General features: G+C 39.8%; 1 protein-coding gene across 1 annotated transcript in view; it reads right to left on the bottom strand.

The window, feature by feature from the left end:
- Positions 1 to 7,947, bottom strand: part of RGS17 (regulator of G protein signaling 17) — a 91,507-nt gene extending 83,560 nt beyond the window's left edge. The window contains exon 1 of the mRNA XM_027601563.2: positions 7,765 to 7,947. The gene's annotated coding sequence lies outside the window, so the exon portion shown is untranslated. The remainder of the gene's footprint in view (positions 1 to 7,764) is intronic.
- Between the last annotated feature and the right edge of the window lie 7,187 nt (positions 7,948 to 15,134).

Genomic DNA, 15,134 nt, shown 5'->3' with positions numbered 1-15,134 from the left:
CTGTATTGCTTTATAGCATATCTATGCCTTAGTGCACCCATAAAAGATACTGGTTTTTCCTTTGTTTTTACGTAAGTCTTGATCATACTAAACTCACAGGGCACCGGAAAATGCTGCATAGTATGGTAGTGCTGAGTAGAAATAAACTGAGACAGAAAATAGGTTCAAACCTCAAATTATCACATATGGTTACTTATTAACAGCCCAGTTAAAGGCTTAATGACAAGCAAGTTAAATTTAGTGGCTGAAATGAGGGTGTAGCTTAACTTCAAGTTAATTCATTCATAATGTCAATGTCTTTCATTACTACATATAGGTAAATTTACATCTATTCATGTTTTTCTAGGAAGGATTTGAAGTCTTTACCCTGATTTTATAAGTGATATCAAATCTTCCTAGATCAGGATACATTTAGTTGCTAGGTTAAGAGATTTACCCTAATGATTTCAACAAGTAGGTACTGAAGATGGTTTTCTTTCTCCAAAATCAAATGTAATTTTATTTTTTTTAAATCTGAAAAGAGTATTCTGGATTTCTGGTCAATTTACTACATTACAAAAAGATTATTATCAAAGAAGGAACTACAACAGTGTCAGGAGAAAATTATATATTTTTATTACACAGGAAATGTGAATCCTAAGGAAGATGGGGGTATCACTCCCTCTGATTCCCTTTGCTCACCACTCCCCCAACATTTTAATATACCTTAAATTCTATTTTAATGATCATCCAGGGTAATTTTTAAGTGAGGGGGGAAAAGGGCACAGTACAGATGTATACAGACATGTTCTTTACTTTAATGAGGGTAAAACTGGAGTTGGGGTGGATTCACAAAGAGCATTAAGCCTCCAGTCTTTCGTTGTCTGGATGTGGAGGTGGTTGTTAAATCATCCACCAGTGAGAGCCACTTCCTGCTTTCCCTTCCCCTTATCTGAATCTCTGCTTCTTTGCTTTCATTTGGGGGAGAGAAGTCTACACTCTGAGGTCAATCAGCCTAAAACTGCTGAATCCTAAGGAGATCCTTACTCATTAAGGACTACTCATTATGATTTGTAAACAGAATGATCAGTGCTCATTAGATAGAAGCAAAATAATAAATTGAAGAATTTATTGTGAAGTCCTTGCAGAAAGGGGCCATGTTTAATCAATTTTTGCATTCAAAAATCTTATCATAGAGCCCAGCGCGTAGTAGGTGCTTAAGAGTGTTTATGAATGAATGGATGTTCATTTCACTGGTTGGTTAAACAAGCTGGTCAGGAAAGGATAAGACAGCAAACACACAGAGAACACCTTCAACATTAATAAAGACCCCTTAGTGAAGACAAATACTGGCAAGAAATTAAAATCCCTTCAAGCACTTACCATCGACATGAGGTTTCTTGGATTAATTTAAATTATTTAACTCTAGCACAGTATCTAACACTCACATAGTGATTGCCAGTATTTGAAACCTTTTTGCAGACATAATTTCATTTAATCCTTGGCCATTTTTTGAGATATACACTATCAGGTCTTCAATTTTATAGATGATGATACCAAGGCTCCACAAGGTTAAGGCTAAATTTCTGGTTATTTGAATCCCAAATCTGGGCTCATTCTGCAGAATTACATTCTCTGCCTTAAAAAAGTGCCTTTCTTTCAAGGGTGATTTTCCACATGCTTTTTCACATCTTCTAAATTAAATCACATGGATTGCCACTTTTCATATAGCAGACTTTCAAATATTTGTTGATTTTGATTAACTGAAGCCTGAATAAGTGGAAGAGGTGAGAGAAACAGGGTGGAGACATGGGTTTGTCTTCCTAGAACCAAAACTGACTCATAAAATCTCTAGATTAGATAGCCTTTCATAACACACCCAAAACAAGCCCCTGCCTTTCACTGAGACTAGACTAGAGACGGTGTTGTCAACTTTAACCAAAGAGTTTTCACTGGATTTAACTCACTATGCCATTGGGAAGACCTGAGATAATTGAAGAAATGAAATAAACACTTACCTGCTCATTTCATTTATGTCATAATTTCCCTTGGGTTGTGTCTGTTTTATTGTAATGTCATGGCTCTTGAATTATAACCTTTGTATTTCAATAGACAATCAGCAGTACTACGAAAAGCCTGTAACCTAATACAAGGAAGTAAATATTTGCTTTGTGAACCACATTCATTGTCTATAATAAAATTATATTTATTGACACAGATTTTTTAAAAAATCTCAAACACAAAGTTTAAGAAATTCAGAGAGCTTTTAGATACTTACTACTCATGCTAGAATTTCAAGTGTGAAGCATTTATATAATTTAATGAAAAAGCCTGCACATCTAGTAAAGAGTAGAGCAAGAAAGAATTCAAATCCAGTTCTCTTTGAAACAAGATCTCTTGTTCTACCACAACTTACTGCTTTTCCTGTTGGGGCCTCCCATTCATTATAAATTCCAAGTTCACTCATGCTGAATTACTGAGGTTTTACTACATTTGATAAACCAGAACCAACAGTCATATAACTGTTTACCCTTTCTAGGTAGTTTCTAATCTAAGGGACTTTGCAGATTTTTCCAGCTAAATACTCAAGCTTTTGAAACCAAATTTGTCAAAAGTTATGGAATTTAGAAAGTCAAAACCAGGAGCTTATAAGATGCTGAATCATGTGAAACACCATAGATACAGAATTCATTAACAGACTAGATTAGATTTTCACCTTTTAAATATTTAAATTTTACCTCCAGCTGAAAATCTGAGATAAGATACAATTCCAATCTGATGAGGTTTTATACTTCAACTTAATTGATTGCATTCTGATGAGAAACTTCAATGAATGCCCGGCAAGTCCTCCAGCTACTCCTATATTTCCTTTTAAATCTCAGGAAAACCCACAAGTTCTCCTAGCATTGGCAATGACAGAAACAATCCATGAAAATCTGGGAACTGATCACGTAGTAAGGTGTGAGTGTGTGTGAGCACAGTGCCCAAACAGAAAAACAGCAGACCCTATTAAGTGACCCTGGGCTTCTGAAAGGGAAAGCCCAGGTACAGTGACAGGTGGCACTATGGTACGGACAGCACAGCAGCCCTAATCCTGTGGCTGATCCATCTCCAGACTTTGGTGATGTTTGCTCCACTCCAGCTGAGCTGGAGTCTGGTTCAGCCACAAAGATCTCTGGAGTTTCTGCCACATGACCTCTTTGTCACTAAGCATTTCCTTTCTTTGTTTGCTTATGCCATTTTTAAAAATTCACATTAGCACTTAAATAAATAAGAACAATACACCAGAACACCAGTAGAAAAATGGGCAAAAGACTTGAACAAGCCATCCTTAAACATCAAAAAGAAAAAAAAAATGGACATGTCAAAAAAGTTATTAGCATTATTAGTAACAAAAGAAAGAAAAGTTTGAAAAATACCATTTTCACCTATCAAGTTAGCAAGGATTTTTCAAAAGATGATATCATGTTGGTGAGAACTGCAGGTTCTGGCTAAGCATCAAGCCTACACACACACACACACACACACACACACACACACACACACACACACACACACACAAAATGATAAGCAGACAAAAGCCAGGCAGGATGTACATCAGTTACAACAGTAAAATATGGGAAATAACATAAAAATCTAAAAATAAAACAATGGCTAAGTAAATTAAGACATCCATACATTGAATTATTTTCCAGTTTACTAATTGTATTAAAAATACCAAAACTGGCTTTAAATACCAGTTTTAATTTATTGGGAAACACCAACAAAGTAATGCTAATTTTTTTAAAAAGTATGAAATTTTACAATATGATTCTAATTATTTAAAAAAATAGTACACATTATGTGTAATGGTAAACTACCTTGTAACTTCAACAGCAATTCTTTGGGCATTGGGATAATTATAAGTTCTTAGTACATGCCAGGCATATGTTCAGCACCTTATATACACTGCATTACCTTTATGCTTACAAACATCTTAGGAGGTGGGTCTTTATCCCTGTTGAATATCCGAAGAAACTGAGACTCAGAACAGGTAAGTAACATGACCACCTGAGAAAGCTCTTACGTGGAGAAGCCAGGACACAAGCTAAGGTCAGCTTGACCCAAAGTTCCTATTCATCATATCCGTGTAATCTTAATTTTCTGTTTCATATATTTTTATGTGCTCCAGGGGATCTAAAATAAGCATTTAGTGCCTTTATAATTTGTAAACAAATCAAGAATACAAATGTTATATTGATAGTATGCATATTCACAGAGTGACAATTCTAAAAATTGCTTCCTTCAAAGATGTTGGACCATGAATAGGATCTTTAGGATCTCGAACTAGTGTACTTAGTAATGAGCATAAGCACTCCTTTTAATAAATGTAATCCCAAAGGCTTTCATGAGCCACATCAATTCTGAAACATTTATTCATTTAAGAAATATTTATTTAACACCTGTCTTTTGCCAGATATTGTGCTAGCTGTTGGCACAATAGCAGAAGAACCAGTCTAAATGACTTCCTTTGGATAGTAGGAAAGTCTTTGGGAGATAAGTGGAGACGGAAAGAGACAGGGAAGACTGTCAGTCTAACACTGAAAAGTCCTGGCTACACACATCTAAGGAACGTTTTTTTTAAACTTTCCATGAAAACTTGTATTTCTGAGGCTCCAGGACCCCCCCCCCCGTAAATGTCATACAATGTGAAACCTCTACAATGCATTCATACTTTTACTCTAATTATACTAGTCAGATGAACTAAAATGCTTTTACACATCACATAGTATTATTCTCCTGCACAGGCTACACATTTGCTTTTCTGAGTACGATATTTTCATTGTTAAGGAAGCAGAACTGGACTATCAGAAAAACGATTCTTAGCAGAAATGCAGTTGGACGGATTTCCATTCCTCTTGGCTCCATACCTCTTTGTCCATGCCCACATTCCACTTTTCCAGAAAAGCTCATGTCTTTCAGCAAATGACTTCTAGCGCGAAGGCCACTGTCTCTACGACTGTAGATTAACAGGTAAATACTTTCTTACTTTTTAGCTTATGAGTCAACCAAAATTTTTATCAATTTAGATTTAGATCATTTACTTTTACTTGGCTCTTATAATAAGATCAAATAAGTTAGAATACACATATTATAAATAAATACATATTTCTCCTTGTCTACAAAGTCCCAGGCCCTAGTGGTAGAAAATGTTGAGGAATATTATTATTAAGAAAAAGTATAAGAAGTCCATATGGATGACAATGACCTAGACTTTCAATACTGAGTTCAAATAAATTTGGACCTTGCAGGGCGATCCCTAAAAGCAGAGAGATATCTATTTGAGAAGGAAAACCTGGGATTCCTTAGAATTGAACGCGGACAGCAAATTAACTCTCCTTGTTAATTCCCTTCCATAGGGACTAAACACCAAGGAATCACTGAAAACCAGAGCAAAAAAACATCTAAGTTGGTATAACAGATACCTTACGTTGTTTGTAAACTAGGTGTTTTTCATCTTTCAGACCACAAATTTAGGAGGAAGGATGAGTGCCCATAGCTCTGAGATCAGATGTCACTGCCATGGAGATTCATCTTATTTAATAAATGATACCATCCAATCTTTTCATAATAATAAACACTTGTTTTATCATCTTGGAAAATCATAAACTACCCTCCCATGGTTTCTCTAAATATAGTTTTTTTAAGATTATAAAAATACCCAGTAAATCTACTCTCCCATGAGTGTGCTAATTACTGTTTTAGTTCATGCTAACAGAAGAAATGGCTTAATAACAGTAACTTAACTGGAGGAGATCAAACTGCTCATTCATTTAATGAGTACAAATCACCTTTGCATTTGATATTAGTGCTATAACGTATATTTCATGGGTACTTGCTACTATTACTACGAAAGGCTTTAGAAACAAATACAATTTAAAGTGTTTCAGTTTTCAAAATTATTTAATACACATAGTGTCTAGGAGCTATGCGACCAGGAGGAAAACATTTTCTACTACAACGGTAAAAACTGTTTCTCATATTTCCAATTAAATGATTTCAGAAGGATTCATTACCCGGAAAACCGGTATGTATGAACGCCGGAAATGCAGATGACATCCAGTCTCAGAAGTGTTTATTCTAAATGGGAACCAAACTATAAGATTTCTATTATTTATGATAGCCTTCCCATGATGGAAATAATCTCCCTGTAAAATAATCTAACAAGAAAAGAAAGAAAGAAGAAAGAAAGAAAGAAAGAAAGAAAGAAAGAAAGAAAGAAAGAAAGAAAGAAAGAAAGAAAGAAAGAAAAAGAAAGAAAGAAGAAAAAAGAAAAGAAAGAAAGAAGAAAGAAAAAGAAAGAAAGAAAGAAAGAAAGAAAGAAAGAAAGAAAGAAAGAAAGAAAGAAAGAAAGAAAGAAAGAAAGAAAGAAAGAAAGAAAGAAGAAAGAAAGAAAGAAAGAAAGAAAGACAGACAACTATGGGAAGCTTTCAAAGTTCTCCAGACAAACCTTTCAGAGACTCTTTTAAGGAGGAGCCGTTTATCGAAGGGTCAGGGAGGTTAGGAAAACTATGCCAGGAGCCAGGGTCAGTCTTCCTGGAGCGACTAAGATTGTCCCAGGTGAGCAGTGTCCCGGGCTCCGGATGGAGGCGGAGGACGCAGGGCGGGTCCCCGCACGGCGGGCATCTTTTTGGCCAGGCGACCCCTTCTCAGTCTCCAGGAGCCCAGTGACACCCGAGGCTGGCGCGGGCTGCCCGGGACGCGCTGCCAACAGCCTCCCGTTCGCGAGGAGCATCTCCCCATCCGCGGCTTCCGAGGCCAGCTCCGTCCCTCCGCCATCCTCAAGTCCTCCGACATTTTTCACGGAGACAGGAGGTAGGGAGAAGAGGAAACGGCCGAGTGTCTGCATCCAGACTCTGCCGCAACCCAAGAGGAGAGGAGGAAGGAGGCTGGCGAAGAGGCAGCTATTAAACTGTGATTCCATCGATAATAAAAAGAATCATCATCACCCCCAACACGGGAGTCCCAGATACACCCACCAGGACAGCGGCTAAGGGGTTTGGTGGGCGTTCCTCCTCCTGGTCCCCCGAGTGGCTGTGAAACCTACCCTAAACCGAGCACACAAGAACTCCCTTTCCTACGACTAACGGGAGGGGAGGAACAAAAGAGACCCCCACGCCCTACACACACACACACACACACACACACACTCAGCTCACCGATGCTCTAGGTATGCATTTTGCATTTCGACTTACACAGTCCCCACCGGGTTAGCGCATTTAACTAAAGGTAATGAAAGAAAAAAAAAAATACCACCCCGAGGTGGTCGGTGGATTGGGCACCGTTAATTTCACATTCGGTTTTCTAGCAAACAACCACGAAAATCCCTCAGGACCTCGCGCCCCCGCGGGGTCCCTGCCGCCCCCGGCCCTCTCTGCGGGTTCCCCAAAGGCGCCCAGCTCGCCGCTGCAGACCCGACCGAGGGCTCCCCGGGCGGGCAGGACACTCGCCCAGCCTCTCCGCAGCAGCTGGAGGGCGGCGAGCGGACCGCGCGGTGGCAGCAACGCGGGATTCAACTTCCCAAACCTGCGGCGCTGCCCCCGCTCCCTCCCGCGGCGCCGCGGTCGGCGCCAAGACCCCCGCGCCCGCAGCCACCTCCGCCTGGGCTCCGGCAGTTGCACTCTCCGCCCCCTCTTTCCTTCACCTCCCCCAGTCACCACCTTTTAAAAATTCATCCATCGGTGCAAAGCAGACATTTTGATGTCATTTACTTAGCACCGCTCGGTTTCAGAGGCAACATCTTACCCAGTCGCCTGGAGGTGTGGGCAGCGCACCGATGGGTCCGGGGGCGCGAGGCTGGGCTGCTCGGTCCTCTAGCGGAGCGGGTTTGCTGCCATCCGCCCAACTTCAGCACCCAGCGGGCGAGGAGAGAGGGAGAGAGGCTAGGATGGAGGGGAGAGGGGAAGGGGAGGAGGGAGGGTGGGCGGGGAGGGAGCGGGAGCCGCTCGGCAGCGCGCATGCGCCCCGCGGGCGGGCGCAGCCCCTCGCCCGGCTCGGCCCAAGGTGCCGCTTCTTCCCCAGGCGCGCGGCCGCGTGAGTCACGGCCCCGCCCCTCCCGGCGGCCCGGCCCCCGCGCTCGCCTGGGCTCCGCGCCCACGGTGCGGGGGTCTCCGCGGAGCTTCGCGGGGAGCCTCGGGGACCTGGGAGCCTTCCTTGATTGGAGAGGCTCTGGCGGCTGGGCTCATTCAACTTCACGTTCGCCCGCTAGCCCGCGTTATTTTCTCGTGCGCTCTAGGAGACTGCTGGAAACCAGAAGCTTGTCTTTAAAGGGGGGTGGTAGGGCTAGGGAGGAGCTGCAGCAGCGCGGTCCCAGGGGAAGCAGTTCCTGCGTGCGGCTTCAAGAAACTGTGGAGTTAAGCAAGTTTTGCTCGCCAAAGGACTCGACCGTATAGAGTTCTTTACTTTATTGACGTCCTCACCCAGAAATCTGACCCTTTTCCCTTAAGAATTATTTCAGATCTGGTCTGGGGGCATATATTCTGTCCCAGGAGTCTAGGACACTGGAACCAGAGTTTTGAGCGAGAAAAGCCCATGACAAGGCAAGAGTCGTGAATTACTAACAGAGGTGTTGATGCTAGGGGCCTGGAGCATCCTTTGGGGACAGCTTGGTAGCTATCAGGTCTGATAATTGTTCCATTCGCTAGCGGAGCCCAGCTTGGTAGGGAAGAAGCTTTGGGTGCTTAATGCATCATGAGCGCTAGATTGCATCTCCGATGATTAAATTGAAGTGTTTGTGAGGGCGAATTAGGGAAGCGGGTGTCTCTCTTCAGATGTGACATCTGTGGGAAGAGGAGTGAGTTCCTGGCTGGAATGATTAGGCTTTTTTCTTATACCTCCTTAAAACAGTTTACTTGTAAATATATGTGATTTCCCATTGCTTTGTGTGCGTCCCTACATTCAAACAGTGCTATTCTTATTTCAGGCTCCCTTACCAAACACCCTCCTGGCTTTCCCCCATCCCCTTCTCTATCTACTTGAGTTAAATATCTGTTTCAAGGTTTGCTCCAGGGCCTTCTTTCTCTAGCCACAACATGGCTTTGAGTACGAGTGTTCTTCAAAGTGTATCCCCTGGACTGGTGCTGGTCTGTAAATTGTTCCTTACTGGTCTGTAATGAGAGATAAGTACAGAAACTGAGAGTAACATTTAGACACTTTCATAGCATGCCTTGGTATCCAAGCACATTAGTCAGTTGTAGTTTGTATGTCTTATTTTATTTGTAATTCATTTTTGTTGGATTTCAGAAGTATTGGTCCGTTATGCAGAAATATAAATTAAAATAAAGTTTTTTCAAAACAAAAGTTGAAAAAATTAAGTTTTATAGTTTGGGCAGCCCCAAACTCTGTATCACTCCCAGATTTATATCTTCAGTCCTGATCTCATGGAACACTTTTATGTTCTCAACTACCTTTATGGCTCCATTTGAAGAATATTTATACTGGTTAATATTTATTGAGACATTACTGTGTGTTAAGTTCTGATCTAAATGTTTTACATATGTTTCTTATTTTCTCTACAAGGTAGATGCTATTATTATGTTTAACAGACATCTCAGAAGCAGAACTGCGGATATCCACCCCCTCCAAACCTGTTCCTCTTCAAATTGTTCCACTCAGTTACTCTAGTCAAAATTTAGAAGTTATCTTTGTTTTGTCTCTTTTTTTTTACCCCTCTTCTAATTAATTAGCAAGTCACCTTGTCTCAACCTCCAAAATGTATCCCCAGTTCATCCACATCTCTCCCTCTCCATTGGCTATAACCATAGTCCAAGCTTCTATCATCTCTCACAGGAACTACCACAAAAGCCACCAATTAGTCTCTCTCCTACAACCCCAAAACAATACATTCTCTAAATGACAGCCGAGTGATCTTTTAAAAACATAATCACAGGGGCGCCTGGGTGGCTCAGTCATTAAGCGTCTGCCTTTGGCTCAGGTCGTGATCCCAGGGTCCTGGGATCAAGCCCTGCATGGGGCTCCCTGCCCCGCGGGAGGCCTGCTTTCCCTCTTCCACTCCTCCCCTGTTTGTGTTCCCTCTCTTGCTGTCTCTCTCTGTCAAATAAATAAATAAAATCTTAAAAAAAAATAATCACATTAGGGCGCCTGGGTGGCTCAGTCATTGGGTGTCAGACTCTTGATTTCAGCTCAGGTGTCCATTTCAGGGTTGTAAGATCAAGTCCTGTGTTGGGCTCCACACTGGGTGTGGAACATACTTAAAAAAGAAATTTAAAAACAAAATCACATCATGTCATGCTGCTACTTAAAGCTCTCCAATGAGTTTTCATTGTACTTTAAATACAACCTCTAATCCTTACCACTGCCGAGAAGGTTCTACGTAATCTTGTCCCAACCTACTTTTCTTATACCATGTTCCCATAGACCATAGCTAAGTGCAGTGTAGCCACATCAGCCTATTTCTTTTACTTTCTTGAATAAATCTAGCTTACGGTACCAGAGTCCTCCACCTGGAGGCCTCTGCCCCCAGATCTTTAGAGTAGGCTCCTTAATATCCTACCAGTCTCTGTTTGGGTATCACCTACTCAGGCTTTACCTAACAATTCAGTGTAATCTTCCTAGAGTTCTCTCTTGCATCCCCTTGCTTGATTTTCTTCCAAATACTTTTCACTGAGTCAGCTTGCATTTGTTTACTTGTTTATTATCTCCTACTCCCCTTCTAGAATAAAGTATCTCAAGAGCTTTGCCTGAGCTTTTCACTGTTTTATCTCTAGGGCTCAAAACAAGATTCGGCACACTGTATATACTCAGGATTTAGTGGATGAATTCATGATTGAATGAATAAATAACATACTTAGGAAAGGCATTCTTTATTTTTTTAAGCATTCTTTATTTTTTCTGATGCTTCTTCTTCTTGGATTCTCATTGCTGCATATCAGAATCTGTTGTTTCCCAGAAGAGTGCAAATTGACTACATTGTTTCCTCTGCCCACTCTATCAAAGATGGCTCCTTGCAATGTCACACATTTATTTTGTTTGTTTGTTTGTTTGTTTTTTAAAGATTTTATTTATTTGAGAGAGAAAGAGAGACAGTGAGAGAGAGATCAGGAGCAGGGGGGAAGCGTAGAGGGAGAAGCAGACTCCCTGCTGAACAGGGAGCCTGATACAGAACTCCATCCCAAGACCCTGGGATCATGACCTGAGCCAAAGGCAGACACTTAACTGACTGAGCCACCTAGGCGCCCAGCAATGTCACACATTTAAACTAGATGCCAGAGTCGTGTTCTTAGAACCAACTTTATGACAAGCATCATCAACAAAAAAAGATATCTTTTACTTCCATGGACTTCTCTAAACTGTAATAATGGCTGTTTGGGCAGTGTTTTGCACCTATGACGGTTGGCTATTCTGTCCATAATTTACTTGCTGAAATCAAATGCAACTTCTTGGTGACTTTCTTTCACAGTTATAATTTGTTGTGAAATGCTTTATGCATTAACTAGAATCTTCAATGACAGTGTTGTAAGAACTGGATATGTTACCTACACTGAGTGTTGAGATGGGTGGAAGTGACCACAGCTTTAATGACCTTCACCTCATAGAGTTTGATCATTTGCAATCTATGTGTACATCTGGGTCGTAGGAAATATTTGCAACAGCAATGCATCAAATAATGATTTGGTGAATAAGTCAATTCAATAAACTTTATTAATGTCTACCATATGCCTGGTATTATGTCTTTAAGTTTTTTTGCAAAAAATGTAAATGTTACATAAAATTATTATATATGAGTCAGCAATGGATTTCAGTTCATTTTAGCCATGGAGATGCTTTCTCTTTGTACAGAATTTCGGAGCAACTTGGGCTTATCGTTATCAAGCAGCTGTGTGGTGACTATGAAGAGCAGTGTTTGATCATGATCATTTCCATACCATTACGAATGCATTTTTCAAGTAGAATCTGGATACAGCAGCAGATTTTGGTATAATGACTTCATAGTAAGGCAGACAGGAGATTTGTAGGCAAGATATTTGCAGACAGAAAATATTGGAAAAGGACAGAGCATCAAAATTTTTACAGTACATTTATGCATAATTAGGGGTCTTTTTCATCATTAGGAGACCTGAAATCTACCTCAGTAGAGTTTGGTAACATTGGAAGGTTATTTCAGGAAGAAATTATGTAACATCTTTACATTTCATTTTCTCTTTTCCAACATGTTCATTTTTTTAAAAAGCAACGATTTTACCTTTGAAAAGCAGAGGGAAAAGGAAGAAATTTGCTTCAATCTAGGAAAGACTGACTGCTCCGTCTAGGCAAACTTCTCCAGAGGGGAGCCAGAAAGATAGTTAAAATATGACTGCTTAAACACAATTTTTTCTTTACTTTTGGTAAACAGAACTTCCATGTTTCTTCAATTGGTTTTAATCAAACCTTAGAGACAGATTCTTCTCAGGGAATTGATTTAGATGGGAACAGTCTGATTCCCAGACAAAATGAGATATAATTAGAGTTTCACATTTTATATGTACATTTTTATAAATCATGAGTTATTAATGTTTCTTTAATTGTTTACTTACCAGTATGAAAAGGCTCAGTATTATTCTGTTAGAATGGCATTAGTGTATTTATACCTCAACATAATTGCATGAGTCCATGGAATCAGATATAAAGACCTTCATGTGATTTTTATCAGTTATGCTCAATTTTGTACATCATAAATTCCTGCAGTGGCTCCGCAATATCGACCTGAGTCTCAGTCACCCCAAGTACTTTATAAAAGTGCTCATTTGATGGCTATGCATATTCACGTTCTGTTTGGTGAATAACGTTGGACAACAATACTCTGCTCCTCCATGGAAAAATAGCAAAATGTTTATCTCAACTAGAGAACATGATGATGTTCAATTATTACAGTCAGATTCTTTGTGGATGGAGAAAGATTCCAGAGTTTAGCGGTCTATGTTTGTTATACTATCTTGAGATTTTTGAAGGTTTCTAGATGATAGTAGCTGGATTGCGGAACAGGCATTTGCTTTGTAAGAGCTACCTCCAGGGTTTGATGGAAGGAAGGTGGAGAAGGGCAGTGGTTTGATTTCACAGTAGTTTCTCACATCTTTACTATGCTTTGGTTTATGGCAGAGCAAGTTCAGAAATGCATAAATTTAATGAATATCTTCATGTATATGTGTACTGTGTATATGATCTAGAAGGGCCCGGTGATGAGTTTTTGAGTTCCATGTTGCAAAATACTTAAGTTACAAATCAGAAAATCTATTATTCACATTGTCAAAGTTTTGGTAAAGGTTCTGTGGTTTCTTGATTTCCTGTGAACTAGTTTCACTGTGTGACTATGTTAAAGTAATATACGCAAGTCTTTCACAGTCTCATCTAAGTCTTCACATTTGAATTTTAGTAGAATTTACCTAATATTGTGCATGATTGCCCATCCAGTCTCATCTGTCCATTAATTCATTCACCCACTCACTCAAAGAGCTCTTAGGAAGCATCTGTCCTGGCATTGTGGGAAATAGAAATACCGTGGAAAATAATGTTCCTATCCTTGACATGAATTTATAATCGAACTGAGATGGGCTCTACATACATGAAGTAACCAGAAGAAATCAATGAGAACACTTGAGATAATGTGGTATTATTTTTTCTTTCCAGGAGGTAGGGCAGAGAATGATGAAAAAGGAAATTGCATGTTTTATAATCAGAACTCTCAACTGCACAGCATAGAAATTGCAAATGATCAAAGTGGCCCATTGAAGTACACAGTGGGAACTTTCTTTGTATTCCATGGAACTAGTTTTGAATGGCTTTGCAGATTTGTAATAGGAATTCAAGGAAGGAGGGATTTAAAATATAATACTCAAATAGGAAGTTACTTGTTGAACTTTAAGTTGACAACCACTTAGAAAATACTAAGCATCTTCAATATGCAAGGCATTGTGCAGGGCTCTGGGAAGATTGACAAATGAATCATAACATAAGGAATACAGTAGTGAGTAGTGTAGAGTCTAGAGAGATCACACTCAGCTCATAGGTTATAGCTGACTCTGGCCCTTGGGATGACCTGCAAAGAATGGGAGCCATTTGCATATGCTGAGATGTGTGGAAGGGCATTTAGGTTGGAAATCACAATAGGTATCATGACGGTGTGTTGGTTCAGAATAACAGGATATCTATGGGAAAACTTGATTAGTATGGTTTAGTTCTATAAAGTTATTAAGTTTTAAATGTAGACTGAGGCAACATTGTGGTGTGTGTGGCGGGGGAAAGTCTTGGGTATGTCTATTGGTTTCATCTCCATCCCAAGTCTAATCACCTGCTACTACTGTGTTGCCCAGGATCCTGAGGCCAAATCTGAGATTAAGCAAGAAAGATGATTGTGATTATTAACAATGTCTGATATACTGTTGGTACATTTGTCTAGTATTTGAAATCTCTATTCTAGTCAATGGGCAGTCAAATGATTTTGAAAAAGGGGAGTTGTATATATTCAGGATGATAGTTCTTGAGGAACTCTCAAACTGCTATTTTTTTCTCCAAAATTGGTATTCTGAGAACAATGAATTCACTTGGTAAATAAGCTGGGATAATGGAAATTGATCTGTAAATTTCTTGGGGTTTGATAAATACACTGGCATATTTAAGGCTCTGAAGAGCTCCTTGATTACAAAAAGCCAAAATGGCTACTAAACACATGAGAAGATTCTCTTTCTTTTTCACACACACACACACACACACACATTATTTACACATATGCACACATATCTGTGGTATCAAGAATCTCAATTTTATTGATTCTGTGATCTAAAATTTAAATAAAGTTAACTTTAGTTTTAGTTCTAGTTAGTCATAAAGTCATAAACAGGATCTTCTTCACACATAAATGTACCTAGTTTCTTTTTTTTTAAATTCATTTGGGCAATGTATCCTGGGCATCTATTATGTGGCTATGTGGCAGGTACTGTTCCAGGTACTGGAGATTCAGCAAGAAACAAAATGAACAAAAATCCCTACCCATTTGGGGCCTATATTCTAGTGATGGAGACAAAAATCAGGGTAAGTAAATAAAGTATATAGTAAATTAGATAATTATAAGAGCAAAGGGGAAAAACTAAGTCAGGGAAAGGGGATAGTACGTGTGCTTGTGA

The sequence above is a fragment of the Zalophus californianus genome, chromosome 7 (assembly GCF_009762305.2).
Source record: "Zalophus californianus isolate mZalCal1 chromosome 7, mZalCal1.pri.v2, whole genome shotgun sequence".
Classification (NCBI taxonomy): Eukaryota; Metazoa; Chordata; class Mammalia; order Carnivora; family Otariidae; genus Zalophus; species Zalophus californianus.
This window is presented reverse-complemented; position numbering and strand designations above follow the sequence as displayed.